The sequence below is a fragment of the Pristiophorus japonicus genome, chromosome 12 (assembly GCF_044704955.1).
Source record: "Pristiophorus japonicus isolate sPriJap1 chromosome 12, sPriJap1.hap1, whole genome shotgun sequence".
Classification (NCBI taxonomy): domain Eukaryota; kingdom Metazoa; phylum Chordata; class Chondrichthyes; family Pristiophoridae; genus Pristiophorus; species Pristiophorus japonicus.
In genome coordinates this window covers 5546695-5563106 of record NC_091988.1, presented here as the reverse complement: position 1 = coordinate 5563106, position 16412 = coordinate 5546695, and positions in this window count along the sequence as shown.

Sequence of the window (16412 nt, the reverse complement as noted above, 5' to 3'; positions counted from 1 at the left end):
CTTCGGGTCCAAATTGAAGAACTTACCGCCCATTGCCGCCGACATTCCTCTGGAAGATCCGCCCAGTGCCACTTTCGGTGTGGCCTGGAGCGGGCAGGCGGAGAGAGCTGCCGGGAAGCGCCCGCTGATGTCAGCGGACGACTGAGTCGCGCAACTGAGCTCTCGCCTGCCAAGCTGCGATATTGGTGCGGGCAGGAATTGGTGGCAGAACGGGGGTTTTTGCCACAGGATGGTCTGTCCCCAACGGTCGGTCGGAAGATGGTGAAAAAAAGGTTAGTGAACTTTTTGTAATTTTTTTTCTTTACAGGGACTTACCTGGATGGGGTCCCCCTGAAGGTTTTCAGATGGTTTTTTTTACATTTTTTAATTAAATGCTTTTGCTTTTCAGTTCTTCGACCCTCCGTAGGCCTGACTCCATCCTCGGCGGCAAGTGCATCTGCCGCCCAGAATAGCTCCCGCCGGCTGCCGCCCAGATTGGCAGCGTACGTCATCCATTTGCCGATCTTCGAGGGAGCTCTCCGATGAAAATCCCGCTGAAAGTACCGTCCGGTACCTCGGCGGTCCTTTGGGTGGGTGGAGGCCTTCATCAATTTCGGGCCCTTGCACTATATCGTGATGCAGTTCAAGCTGGGTATTTCTATGAAAACCTCTTAAACACATTGGTAGATTTGGAGAAGTCAATGCTACACAAATTGAAAAAGTTGTGTGAAGATGAAGAAAATGAAACTGCAAAAAGCTACACTCATAGATACAACAGTAGATGGAATGAAAATAGAATCACATTTCAGCATGGAAGGAGATTATTTATGTCATGGCTAGCTAGCTCCATGTCAGAGGCATCTACTCTTTTCCTTTTTTAGATCGAGTGATGAATACAAATTTGTAGAGGGGGGTAAAGTAATTATGTGAAAAATGTAGCTGTAGAGATTAGAAACGGAACTTTCCAATTTTTGGGTAGACTGGCCACCTAAGAGTGGGAAAAACACTAACATTAAATCAGTTGTTCATAAAAGCAAATAAAATTGTCGGGTGGAAAGTGATTCTTTAGGCCATGAATTCTGACTATGATCAATGAAAATGAAAAGCAGTAATGTGAAACTTGACATTGGTGCAAGTAAAACAATTTTTCAAGTTAAATACAAGTGCACAGAGAACAATGCCAGTGAAAGACTGTATCCATTGCTTCAGCCTCCACCACAAACTGTGTACCCTTGCCATTAATTCCATCCCTGTGTTCAGCCGCTGTCTCAGACCGAACCGGACAGTTAATGAACACTCACCCATCACTTGCTGACCTTCGTTGGCTACTGATCTTAAATTCTCATCCTCATGGCTAACTCCTTTTGTGATCTGGCCATTTCTTAGCTCTGTGTCATGTATGTCCTCTAGGGTTTACTCACCACCAGGTGGCGCCACTGTCGGAGGTCATTGGGCTGTACGCACGTGCGCAGGGCCCAGGTATAAAAGGCCAGCCATCTTGTAATGTAATCACTTTGGGCCCCAATAAAGCAGAGCCAGGTTTGTACCTGTGTTAGTTTACAGTATTCAGTCTATCGAGTGATTGCATAAACAACACTCTGCAACCTGCTTCAAGCTTTCAACATCTCCCCACTCAGCCCCTTTTCTGAACTCTCTCTTCCTTCGATTCTGGCCTCTGGTGCATCCCCCCTGGTTGTACTTTTTGATACATTTATGCAACACTCCAATTCTTTTCAATCAAAACTCTCACCTTCACACGAGAATGTGTTGAATATTTCTGATGCGTGTTTTCCGATCAGTGGCTAATGATAGTTTTCTCACCACACTGAAGTGTAGGCGCTTTCAGTGTCTGTTTTCTCAGCCAGCCTTGTGGCCATTATTTGTATATCGGACCCGAGTTGAACTTTCTCAAGTTGTCAGTGCGGTTAGTACCATTTATTTCATAGAATCATACAACACAGGAGGCGGCCATTCAGCCAACTGTAGCAATGCCAGCGCTTTGAAAGAGTTGGCCCACTCCCCTGCTCTGTCTCCACAGCCCTGTAGATTATTTCTTAATATTTTCAACAATAGCTTGCTCTCACACCATGTGGTAGCCACAGTCAGTGGAACTACTCACACCATAACATACTATTGCACAGTATTTCAGCATAGAAACAGGCCATTCGGCCCAACTGGTATATGCCGATGTTTATGCTCCACACCAGCCTGTTTGCACCCTTCTTCATCAAACCAAGTTCCCCCTCCAAGTCACACACCATCATGACTTGGAAATATATCGCCATTCCATCATTGCTGGGTCAAAATCCTGGAACTCCTTGACCTAACAGCACTGTGACTGTAGCAGTTCAAGAAGGCAGTTCACCACCACCTTCTCAAGGTCCATTAGGGATGGGAAATAAATGTTCGCCTTGTTATGTATGCAACGCCTTGTAACCAGCATTCTGCCACCATCAGAGGGTGCATCTTTTGGAGTCCCAAGGGATCCCAGCATCCCTTGGGAGCACTGTATATAAGCAGGCCTCCCATGCTGTGCCAGCATTCTAGAGTCAGAATAACGAGACAAAGGTCACACTTACTCAAGTCTACAGTACTCAGTCACATTGCTTTATTTGAGACATAACAGGCCTTGCCAGTACGTTCACATCCCAGTAATGAACACATTTTGTTTTAAATCATATCCTTCTGTTCCTTTATCCCTCATGTGTTTATTCAGCTTCCTCTTTAATGCAACCACTCCCTGGGTAGTGAGTTCCACATTCTAACCACTCTCTGGGTGAAGAAGTTTCTTCTCAATTCCTTGAATTACTTGAGACTTGGGGGCCGAAATTCACTGTCCCCGAAGGGTCGGTTACTGCGGGGTTTGGGTGACCGATCGAAAAAAAACTATTTTCCCTCCCCGAGCCATATTCAGCTCAGGGGGGAGGGGTTTGAGCGATGCTCACTTCCACTGTAAACAGTGCGGTGAAGCCGCTGTAAAGCTAACTTTCCAGCGGTGAGCTCTACAGACCACTGAAAAGGCAAGAATTTTCCCAGTAGTGCCCCCGCAAGGTATTCAATGCGGTGTTCGAAAGCGACATCGGTGGAGTTTTGCCGTGATCGGGTCCCTTTGGTAGGGAAATACTTTTATTAATTTTAGTGTTTTTATTTCAGAATACATCATCCACTGTATTTATCTTTTCAAAGAGGAAGAGGAAGAGGAGGAGGAGGAGGAGGAGGAGGAGGAGGAGGAGGAGGAGGAGGAGGAGGAGGATGAGGATGATGATGATGATGATGATGATGATGATGATCCCCGTCGCCCCAGAGCGAGGAGGCATCGACCTATCGCCACCCTGGAAGGGCCGGGTGCAGACTGGCCAGCACCCTCCTGGGAGGGTGCACCCTCACATATATGGAGGTGTCTGACACCTTCCCTGCAATCTCCCTCCGTGCATTATGTACTGGCGGTCTGCCAGGTCTCCCCATGTCAGGAAACAATATACTCCTTCTGTCCTCCACACCGTCCATCAGTGTCTCCAGCTCCCTATCAGTGACCCTGTTGTCTCTCCTTGCACCTCTTACACCAGCCATCCTTCCAACCTCCTTCCCCCCCTCAGGGCCTTGCTGCAAACCCGGGTCTTTAAAAAGGCCAGGGACCAGCTGGCTCATTAGAAACCCTTACCTGATGCTGAATTTCTCAGTGGTGATAACACTCACATTAAGACAGCCACACTGCTGAAAAATCCACTTTGGAAGGGTTCATTAGCACTGGAACACACGTGTTCACTTTTGGAGCTGAATAAGGGGTGGCCCAGCCATGAAAAAATTTCGCCGCCATTAGCCACAAAAAGCTTTCCAGCAGTACTCAATTTCGGGCCCTTGATCCTTCACCACCAGCTGTATTTAGTGTTGTGGTTATACACTCTGGTATTGTTTGTAGAGCAGTGCAAGCTGACCTCAAATGTAGCTCTCTAATCAGGGAAAGCACACATCATACATGCTTAAATGCAGGCGCCGTGCTCTGCTCACTGGCCTCCAAATGCTAGTCATTTTTTTTTTTTTCAGAACAGTCAACTCTTTTCTATCATTAAAAATGTTAACATTAAAGGTTAAGGGGCTCAGCAGGCTGAAGCCTGTATGAAAGGTTTTAACATTCAGCTTTGCTCCACAATTATAGTGCAACAATAGGGCAAGATTATAGACTCCTCCATGTGGTCTCAGCTTGCTCCATAAAATTACATTTCCTCCATTTTCCATGAGGAGAACGAGTTATTTCTGGTTGTTGCAATGCAAAAATCACATGCCTCCTCTAGTTCCTCTGTTTCCAAACAATACAAATGTTATATTTTTTAAACCCAATGAAGATCTGAACTTGACCAAGGTGACCATCTAGGATAAGCGCCCCCAAAAATGACTAAAAAAAGCATTGAGTTTGCACCTCGTTCCTACCTCCCTGCAAATTGACACACGTCGGGCCATGAGCCTGCAATGTTGGGAGCAGTGGGGATTCAACAGACTTGATCAACAACCTCATTAACAGATACAAAATTCAAACGTATCAACCTTGGGTTGGGGAATAATGCACTCATGGTGTCAGGCAAGCCCATGTTGAAGGAAACAACAAAAACAGAAGAACTTTCCAGAACAATCAAGGGCACCATCACAGAATTATGAGCTCAATTTTCCCCCATATTCTGATCAATTTTTTTGGTGTGCATCATTTTTTTTTGGAGTAAATTAAAATCTCCAAGTTTCCCCAAAGTTTCTGCGCCAGCGTAATTCACTTAGATACGTTTTTTTAGGCTACGATTTCTTTACCTCATTGGGGATGTAACCTGCCACCCGTGCCAATTCTGGCCATTTATGCAAGTTTGGCCAACGACGTTTTTTCTTCAGACGGTGTATGTGTCTGCTCTGAAAAACCTTCTGGGCAGTTTACAAAATCAGCGCCGGTAAGAGAATCACGCAGCAGATCCAGCTCCGCGGCCGGGACAGCTCCAACAGAGTGAGAGAGGGTATTTATAACCTCTGTTACTGACCGGTTCTACAGTACAACTCCATTACTGTAACAATCTCCTTTTTGTCTTTAATCGTGAATTCACTTTCATCTGGGGCTTTTGGTCTGGTCTGTCCAACCTTTCGGCCGCGGGTTAGGAGCGCACTGGCACGGGGCGGGGGGAGGGCGGGGGGGGGACCTTTCCAATTCAGTTTATTTTTGGCACAAAGACGCTTTAATATTTTCATGTTGGTGAGCTGCGAGGTGCTTGTGCAGGTTGCTGTGAGCGGGCCAGAGTATGTTGTCTGTGTTTCACTTTCCAGCCTCAGCCTGTAGTGTGTCCCTCGTTACCCTGGCAACCCGATCTTTTTTGGCGCACATCTTATGCTTCAGTCACAGAGCTTAAGGACAACGTGCGCCGGGCCACATTCACGATTTAAAATGGGGAAACGTTCAACTTTTTTTTGGTGTAGTCGGGCCAAAAAAAAAAACAGGCATGTCTCTTCAATTACGCAAAAAAATGGCACTGGTGAAGATTGAGCCCTATATTCCACTATAAACAAGACACAACTGTTCTAAACTGTGTAAATATATAACACCAAGAGAATTAAGGGTTACGGGGAGCGGATGGGTAAGTGGAGCTGAGTCCACGGCCAGATCAGCCATGATCTTGTTGAATGGCGGAGCAGGCTCGAGGGGCTAGATGGCCTACTCCTGTTCCTAATTCTTATGTTCTTATGAGAGTAGTTAACTGTTTAGTAGGTAAATATAGGCCTGTCAATGATAAAGTCTCAAATAATGTACCTTAGTATGTTTGTCATAAAGCAACAATCCAAGTAGGAATACTGAATTAGACATCGGTGAAATGGAGCTCCTCGAGGTGCACAAACAAACAAAGTGCTGCAGGGATAAATGGTATCTCAGGGTGCTGAGAAAGACAGGATGAGACTTAGGAAGTATTGACTGTTAAAGTATTGGGAATACTTAAACATACCACAGTGCAAAACCAGCCCACACCAAGTGTACACAAGAGGTGCCAAGTGCTGAAAGTAAACATGACAGAACACAATTAATTACACTAGTCATCAGAAAAAAGTATTAAATCTATACTTATTCTGCCAAGATAAAAATAGAGCCTGCAGGCCTCAATAATTAAGAAATTACATAATTGCACACAGAAATTCTTCTCAACACAGGGGCAAAAAGAATTGGAGCTAATGCATATTTCCTACTGCCTTACACAGTACATCCCTTGCAAATTCCCCGGAAGAACAGATGCACCAACATCTGTGTCCTCGCCCAGGCTAACATCCCCAACATTGAAGCACTGACCACACTCGATCAGCTTCGCTGGGCAGGCCACTTAGTTCACATGCCAGATGCGAGACTCCCAAAGCAAATGCTCCACGCGGAGCTCCTTCGTGGCAAACGAGCCAAAGGTGAACAGCGGAAACGTTACAAGGACACCCTCAAAGCCTCCCTGGTGAAGTGCGACCCTGGCCAAAGATCCTGGTGGAGAAAATGCATCTGGGAGGGCGTCGAGCTCTTCAAATCTCAACACTGCGAGCGTGAAGAGGCCAGGCGCAGGCAGCGGAAGAAACGTGCGGCAAATCAGTCCCACCCCCTGCCTTCCCCGACGAGTATCTGTCCCACCTGTGACAGGGTCTGTGGCTCTCATGTTGGACTGTTCAACCACCAAAGAACTCACTTTAGGAGTGGAAGCAAGTCTTCCTCGATTCCGAGGGACTGCCTATGATGATGACACAGTACAGAAATAGGAGGTCTTCGTGATAGCATCATGATGCAAATTTTAGGGGCAGGTTTAATCACATGATTTCCCCAGAACCAATCAAGCTGGATAAGTTCTGACAATGTGTGAAGGATGCCAGAATGAGTGGGTGACACATACCCTGGGTGATATCCAATTACTGGAGGGTGAAAATACCGAGAGATGTTAGTGGGCTCAGCATTTAACATATCGAGTCACCGTGGATGGCAATTAACATAACAAGTAGAATATTACATAATATCGCTAAATCAGTGGAATGCAAGTCAGAGAGTGCTATTCTGAAACTAGAGCATTCTGATCAACCCGGAGTACTCAGTCCCATTTTGGTTACTGAAACAGAAGGGGAACTGGCAGGTCCTGCAGGCACTACAGGGAAAAGCCACAAAGCTGATCTATAGTGTTTGAGGAATGAATTATGTGGAAAAACTGGAGAAACTGGGATTCCTCAACCTTCAAAAGGAGGTGAGTGAGGGGCCTGAGAGAGAGAGGAGAAGAAGAAATCAAATCTTTAGAAGAAAAATAAATCCCAAGCTCCACTTCAAGATATGTCATAGAAGTAGGACAAGAGGCGCAAGTTCAAACTAATGAAAGGCAAATTTAGCACCAATGCTGTGAAGCTCCCGTTCACACAATGAGTGATTAACACTTGAAATGGAGTTCTGAGTTGGACAGTGCAGGCAAGAACATTGCAGTCATTGAAGAGACAGCTGCATACTGTGATGAGGATGTGGGTTTTACGAGATGGATGAGCTAAGATGAGCTCAATGACCTTCCTTATCCGTATTTATCTTGCGATATTTGAAGGTTTTCATACTGACAGCTCACACAAGATTACAATTTTTTTGTTGCATGGTGAGGGCATTAAAGATATAGCCAAACACAGGGACTCTCGACCCTAATGGATGGAAAACCCTTCAAAGTGTTTTATCTTTAGTGTGTGACAACTGTAATTTTTTTTTTTAAAACACGGGAAACATCAAGGGAAGAGCCCTAGAGATATCCTGAATTCCTAGTAGGAGCATTCCTACTTACAGAAAGTAAAACATAAAGCCTTGAATTACTTAACTGCGATCAGCAAAAACCATTCAATGCTTTATATAAGACTGAAACTGTACATCCTGAAACTGTTCTTTTCAAACACATTATTAAGTATTACAGATTTACATAAGTCATCATTTAAGTGAAATATTTTGAAGTACAAAAACTCAACTAAAATGAAATCCTTCTTGTACTTACATGCTTTGAATGTCCTTATGCACTTACAGTGCTTACTGTCAGCTCCTGACAGTGGAATGTCTGTCATAATAAAAATGAGCTCACTCTAAGAGGTTTTTGGTGTTTTGGAAAACTGATACTCACCTTGGTTGCAGATACACAAAAATTGTCTCGCTCAAAGCAAACTTGCTGTCCTTAGACGGTTTGGCCTTAATGTGACTCCAGTCCTACAGCAATGTGGTTAACTCTTAACTGCTCTATGTATTGGCCGCGTAAGCTACTGAGTTTCAGCAAACCACTTGCAGCAGTTCAATACGATGACCCCGTCAAGGCCATCTCCTTGCTGCGCTCTTTACATTTCCCTGCTGCTTAAATTGGTTAAATCTGTTGCTCTATTGATCTCCCCCAGATCTTTGTTCATATCCTCTCTGTTAAGGGTCTGCTGCAGGCAGTCTCTGCCACATCGAATTTCCCACCCACCCGAACAGTCAGCTGCCGAAAAGCAACATGATTGGCACTGACAGATCTGCTCTGAAGACCAGGAGCAAGTTATTTTTTAAATGGAGAAAGATTGCAAAGTGCTGCAGTACAGCGGGACCTGGGGGTACTTGTGCATGAAACACAAAAGGTTAGTATGCAGGTACAGCAAGTGATCAGGAAGGCCAATGGAATCTTGGCCTTTATTGCAAAGGGGATGGAGTATAAAAGCAGGGAAGTCTTGCTACAGCTGTACAGGGTATTGGTGAAGCCACACCTGGAATACTGCGTGCAGTTTTGGTTTCTATATTTATGAAAGGATATACTTACTTTGGAGGCAGTTCAGAGAAGGTTCACTCGGTTGATTCTGGAGATGAGGGGGTTGACTTATGAGGAAAGGTTGAGTAGATTGGGCCTCTACTCACTGGAATTCAGAAGAATGAGAGGTAATCTTATCGAAGTGTATACGATTATGAGGGGCTTGACAAGATGGATGCAGAGAGGATGTTTCCACTGATGGGGGAGACTAGAACTAGAGGGCATGATCTTAGAATAAGGGGTTGCCCATTTCCCATTTAAAACAGAGATGAGGAGAAATTTCTTCTCTCAGAGGGTTGTAAATCTGTGGAATTCGCTGCCTCAGAGAGCTGTGGAAGCTGGGACATTGAATAAATTTAAGACAGAAATATACTGTTTCTTAAATGATAAGGGGTTATGGGGAGCAGGCGGGGAAGTGGAGCTGAGTCCATGATCAGATCAGCCACGATCTTATTGAATGGTGAAGCAGACTCGAGGGGCTGTATGGCCTACTCCTGCTCCTATTTCTTATGTTCTTATGTTCTTATGACCTCCTGTTCTTAAATGGGGCCTGATCGTGAAAGTTGATCGGGTCTCCATCATTAACATCACCGGCTAGGCGGAGCAAACGCCCCACCCACGACCGATGTACATCAGAAACGTACACTGACCTCTTTCTTTCCGTAACTGGTAGTTGTGCAACAGTTTGTTCCTGTGGTGTCTGGGAAATGACGTCTATTTAAGGACCAAAACAACACAAACAGAATGTAAGCCTAAACTAATGAAAATGATGAAATGATGATGTGAAGAGACATGTACGGGCAGGGTTTCTGCTTTGGTCGCAATCAGCGAAATGGGGCCAGATTCCACCCAAACTTGCGCCACTTTCTGTCTCGCGAGTTTCCGCTCACGTCATTTGCATATCATCGAACGCAAAATCTGCCATGAACCAGCACCATTGGGCAGCATTTTACAATGTAATTAAAAAAAATGTTGCTTTAAAAAATATTCCTTGGTATATTTAAGTGGTAACTAGGTACAGTTTAAAAAATGGGTTTATCACCAAAAATAGGCATTTTTAATCAGTGTCCAGTCCACCACCTGTAACGAACCCGATTTTAAATTACTGAAATTACTTTTCTAAACTTTTCAGGAAGTTATTTTTGGGTACAACAGTCATTTTCTTGGTAAATTTTTTTAAATTACATTAAAAAGCATTTTAAACATTCCTGTTGGTGTCCTTGCTCCAAAAAGAACCAGTTTAATTTTTAGACACTCTTCGAAGGCCTGCAATTGGTGCAAACTCACAATGATGATTCATTCACCTGGGGGCGTGGCCATATTTGTGGGCAGAGGCTGTTACTAGCGGGGTGTTTTTTAAACTTACGCTAAAGATCGCGGAAACTCGAGTTGTGCTGAACGTAATTTGTCCAAAAAATTTCACGATCGCTTGCGCCAGGTCCGCCAATTTCGGCTGCATTTTGCCAGGTAAACCAGCCACAGCTCGTGAATTTTGATACTTGTATTATGACATTTCACATACCCACTAGTTCAAAAGAATTAACATGTAAGAATTCTATTTTAAAATAAATATGTAAATCAACCAAAAATCTCTTCATTTAAACCTAAAGAAAATAATTCAGCTGCAGATTTAAATACGTCTGATATGCCCACGCTTCATCAGTTCCAAAGAAAAATATATCAATTGAAATTAGATACATCAAAAGGTAGCATGATTTTTTTAAAATAAAAAGGCACCAACAATTGTTGTTCAGAGTATTCGATGAGCGAACCGCTGACTTGACAACAAACAAAAATCAATCACTGATCAATTAATTGTATTCTTGTCATCTTGAATAAGTTCCCTTACAATGCTGCAATACTGTACAAGTAAAACCGTCTGTTACAATTGCGCACTGTGCATGATGGAAATAATCTCTGCCCACGAAACAAGTGGAAGACGTCAGGTGGACCACTGAACTTTGACAGGAGCGTAAAACAGTTTTCGGATCGGTTGCCTGCAGGATCCAGATTTCTCTGAACAACTATTTGGACTTGTTTACCGCTAAAGAAAACATAACTGGGTGGTATCACTGAGTCAATAACTGACCCACAATGATTGAACATACTAGCGTTTGGAATTTATCTGCTGCTAAAAGATAGTCGTATCAGTGCACAAAAGCCGAACAAATTCACAGTGGTTGGAACTTTATCAATATCTGCAGAATTGGCAAAGAAATTAATTTTTAAAACTCCTTATACAGTGGCCAGAAGCCAGAGGAGCGTGACAAAGAATAGGATTGGTTCCAAATTATATAAAAAGGGGAAAGCTAGGTACTGCCAACAGGAGAATGCAGCGGCACTTAATGGAGTAACTAACTCCGGAGTGTTGAAATCTACATGCAAGAGGCAATAGAAGCATTGCATCGGTACACACTCCGGCTCTTCCAGAACAATGGCTTGATCACCCGTTCCGATTTCTGGGCCAGGCTGCCACACGCTGCTCCCTCCAATGGCCCCAGCCTGCTGATGGTCTTGGGTAATCCTTGTCACTGGACCAAGACCTAGCTCTGTCAAGCCCGTGTGGTGGCTGGTGTGCAACGGCCACCCCACGTTAAAAAAATCCACCCACAGGCATCTTCCATCCTTCCGGATGTAGTTCGGGATCTGGAATATTAGGTCCTTTATTGAAACACCTGTGAACTCATCCTTTTTTGGCGTGGAAGCAAGTCATCCTCGTTTCGAGGGACTGCCTATGATGATGATCACCCATGTTCTGAATCATATTCCGCAGTTGTACGTGGTGCCTCGAATTGTTGCTCGTTGTCATTCAGCAATTGAGTGAAGTGTTTAGTAATCTCAGTATCAGTTTCTGTGGTTGCTGTCTCTGATCAGGGTCACACAAGATTACAAATTATACAGAAATACCAATTCAAACCTTTCATGCCCGTTATACAGCCCGCCCAATTTGCTTTTCCATTGACACCATACTGCCGATGTTCCCGTTAAGCTGTGAGACGACACATTGGTCTCGAGGTCCCACGCAGGCCACTCACCGGCTTTTACAGATTTGAAATGGGCCACGCAGCCTGTTAAAGGGGCTGTGCACCAAAACAAAATGAGAGGGAACGTTGCATACTATGCCAACAAAGCTGAAAATTCTGATGAGCAACTTTCCTCTTTATATTAATAGAATCACAGAACGATAAGCACAGAGAGGCCATTTGGCCAATTGTGCCTGGGCCTACTCTTTGGTCAGGCTTTCCAATTAGTCCCACTCTTTTGCTCTGTACCCATCGCCCTGTAAATGTTTTCCTTCAAGTATTTAACCATGTGTTAGATTGCACATGACCGTGAATGCTGCAGTCAATTTGTATAGGTGCAACCAAACCAACGGTCCTTAAAGCCACCAGAAGGCAAGGTTCTTTACATGTAGTATCTCAGTGGTTCTTGTTTAAAAAAAAGTGTCCTTTTTCTCTCCAAATTAGGATAGTGGGTTAAACTAAGAAGTTTAGTTCGCAGAAGCATGACAGGGCATCTCATTCCCATCGAATGCACATCCTGCGCCATGTGAGAAATCCAGGACGCTTCCCGTGTCATGGATAACCACGTGTGCAGTGAGTGTCACCAGCTGGAGGAGCTCGAGCTCCGGATTTCGGAGCTTAATCTGCGGCTGGCATCACTGCAGTGCATCCACGAGGCTGAGAGCTACGTGGACAGCACTTTTCAGGAGGTGAACCTCCGCAGCTTAAGAGTTTGGAAACAAGGAGGGAAGGTGTGACTGTCAGACAGACAAGGAGGACCAGGACGACAGTGCAAGAGTACCGCGAGTGCATATCGCTCTCTAACCATATGTGTGAGGATGATGGTTTCTCTGGGGAGTACAGCCAGAGCGAAGGCCACGACACCATGAGTGGCTCAGCTGTACTGATGTGTGTGTGGCCTGGGGGGCGGAGGAGGAAAGTCAAGAGACCAATAGTGGTCGAAAATTCAATAATTAGGGAACAGACAGGAGTTTCTGCGGCCGCAAAGGTGACTCCAAGGTGGTGTGTTGCCTCCTTGGTGGCAGGGTCAAGGATGTCACTGAGCGGCTGCAGGACGTTCTGAGGGGGAAGGGTGAATAGCCAGAGGTCGGGTTCAATGACATAGACAGAAAGAGGGATGAGATCCTGCAGATAGGTTTCGGGGAGCTAGGAAAGAGATTAATAAGCAGGGATTGAAGGCAGATAAATCCCCAGGGCCTGATGGCCTGCATCCTAGAGTACTTAAGGAGGTGGCCTTGGAAATAGCGGATGCATTGACAGTCATTTTCCAACATTCCATTGACTCTGGATCAGTTCCTATGGAGTGGAGGGTAGCCAATGTAACCCCACTTTTTAAAAAAGGAGGGAGAGAGAAAACAGGGAATTATAGACCGGTCAGCCTGACCTCAGTAGTGGGTAAAATGATGGAATCAATTATTAAGGATGTCATAGCAGTGCATCTGGAAAATGGTGACATGATAGGTCCAAGTCAGCATGGATTTGTGAAAGGGAAATCATGCTTGACAAATCTTCTGGAATTTTTTGAGGATGTTTCCAGTAAAGTGGACAAAGGAGAACCAGTTGATGTGGTATATTTGGACTTTCAGAAGGCTTTCGACAAGGTCCCACACAAGAGATTAATGTGCAAAGTTAAAGCACATGGGATTGGGGGTAGTGTGCTGACGTGGATTGAGAACTGGTTGTCAGACAGGAAGCAAAGAGTAGGAGTAAACGGGTACTTTTCAGAATGGCAGGCAGTGACTAGTGGAGTGCCGCAAGGTTCTGTGCTGGGGCCCCAGCTGTTTACATTGTACATTAATGATTTAGACGAGGGGATTAAATGCAGTATCTCCAAATTTGCGGATGATACTAAGTTGGGTGGCAGTGTGAGCTGCGAGGAGGATGCTATTAGGCTGCAGAGTGACTTGGATAGGTTAGGTGAGTGGGCAAATGCATGGCAGATGAAGTATAATGTGGATAAATGTGAGGTTATCCACTTTGGTGGTAAAAACAGAGAGACAGACTATTATCTGAATGGTGACAGATTAGGAAAAGGGAAGGTGCAACGAGACCTGGGTGTCATGGTACATCAGTCATTGAAGGTTGGCATGCAGGTACAGCAGGCGGTTAAGAAAGCAAATGGCATGTTGGCCTTCATAGCGAGGGGATTTGAATACAGGGGCAGGGAGGTGTTGCTACAGTTGTACAGGGCCTTGGTGAGGCCACACCTGGAGTATTGTGTACAGTTTTGGTCTCCTAACTTGAGGAAGGACATTCTTGCTATTGAGGGAGTGCAGCGAAGGTTCACCAGACTGATTCCCGGGATGGCGGGACTGACCTATCAAGAAAGATTGGATCAATTGGGCTTGTATTCACTGGAGTTCAGAAGAATGAGAGGGGACCTCATAGAAACGTTTAAAATTCTGACGGGTTTAGACAGGTTAGATGCAGAAAGAATGTTCCCAATGTTGGGGAAGTCCATAACCAGGGGTCACAGTCTGAGGATAAGGGGTAAGCCATTTAGGACCGAGATGAGGAGAAACTTCTTCACCCAGAGAGTGGTGAACCTGTGGAATTCTCTACCACAGAAAGTAGTTGAGGCCAATTCACTAAATATATTCAAAAGGGAGTTAGATGAAGTCCTTACTACTCGGGGGATCAAGGGTTATGGCGAGAAAGCAGGAAGGGGGTACTGAAGTTTCATGTTCAGCCATGAACTCATTGAATGGCGGTGCAGGCTAGAAGGGCTGAATGGCCTGCTCCTGCACCTATTTTCTATGTTTCTATGTTTCTATGACCTCAAAAGGTAGTAATCTCTGGATTGCTCCCAGTGCAACACACTAGTGAGTATAGAAATAGGAGGATAGAGCAGATGAATGTCTGGCTGGAGAGATGGTGCAGGAGGGAGGGCTTTAGGTTCCTGGGGCATTCGGACCACTTTTTGGAGGGGGGGGGGGGCGTGGGTGGAGTGGGGCATGTACAAGCTGGATGGATTGCACCTCAACAGGACTGGGAGCAATATCCTCGCGGGAAGGTTTGCTAATGCTGTTGGGGAGGGTTTAAAACTAGAATGGCAAGGGTTGGGTATTTGAGCATAGAATTAGTAGGGAGAGAAGCAAAACTGGAAACGGAAAGCAGAAAATTAGTAAGTGAGTTTGGAAGGTAGAGGAAACAAAGGCTAGAAAATAAACAACAAAGGGGTTTGGCAGTGCTTAACGGTATATACTTTAATGCAAGGAGTCTAGGGAATAAGGCAGATGAGCTGAGGGCACAGACAGACACTTGGAAGTATATCACAACTATTATCAAAACATGGCTGAAAGAAGGCCACCTCAACATTCCTTGTTACAGGGTTTTCAGATGAGATAGAGAGGGGGGGTTAAAAAAACGGAGGGGGTTGCAATATTGGTTAAAGAAACAATTACAGCTGTGAAGAGGGATGCTATATTAGGAGGATCAGCAAATCAGGCCACAGGGGTTGAACTGAAGAACAAAAAAGGGTCAATCACACTGCTGGGAGTATACTTTATAGACCCCCATTTAGTCAGAGGGAGATAGAAGAGCAAATATGTTGGCAAATTTTTGGAAGTGCAGAAATAGGGCAGTTATAGTAAGGAATTTCAACTACTCTCACATTAACTGGGATAGAATGAGTGTAAAAGGTATGGAGGGCGCAGAATTTAAAAAAATGCATTCAGGAGAACCTTTTTTGCCCAACGAGGGAGGTGCGGTTCTGGACACCATCAGATCGGCTGTCCGTTACACGAAGCTCCTGATAATAAGTATTATAAACAGAATGCAGTGTGGGCAATCAGAGAATCCAATTTGTGGGTAACAAACTGTATTACTGGATCCTCATGTAAGGATTAAGGTGCACAATAGTGATTTTTTCTTTTATCAGAGTGCTATTTATGATTAAGTAGACTGCCTTTATAGATTGTGTGCGATTCTTACTTCTGTCAAGAATCACCTTCACCTTTTGTTCAGCAACATTTTTCGGTGAAGCCTCAGTGTTGAAGGGCATAGGTTACCTCTCAATGACTCGATGTTCCTGCTGTTCACTTCAGTTTTTGCTGACATAAGAAGCTGACATATATGATTTTACAATAGGTGAATCAAGTAATACATGCCTTGAATAGCTGAGCCTTTGATTTTGGACGTTCTGTACGAATAGACAAGACACCATAATTTGAACATTTTTGAAAGGTAGAACAATGACTCGCGAAAATATTTGTCATCGCTGTATCCATAACATTAAATCAGCTGCGAATAAAAACTTCATGGAATCACAGGGCTAGAAATTTGTATCAGGCGGTAAGGCAAAACGGGCGGTATTGGATCGGCTGCCCGTTATAGGCAGCGCCCGATATTCAGATGCATTGACTGCAATTATCTCATTGTCAGGTGCTGCGGGTAACGGGCAGCCGATACGATGGCGTCTGTTTTGCGCCACTGCCAGAGATGAATTACGAGGCCACAGAATCGTAGAGATTTACGGCACAGGAGGAGGGCATTCGGCCCATCTGTCTGTGCCAGCCGAAGAGTTGTCCAGTTTAATCCCTCTGTCCAGCTCTCGGTCCGTAGCCCGGCAGGTTACGGCACTTCAAATAAAAGCCAAGTACTTTTTAAATGCATTGAGTGTTTCTGCCTCCATAAG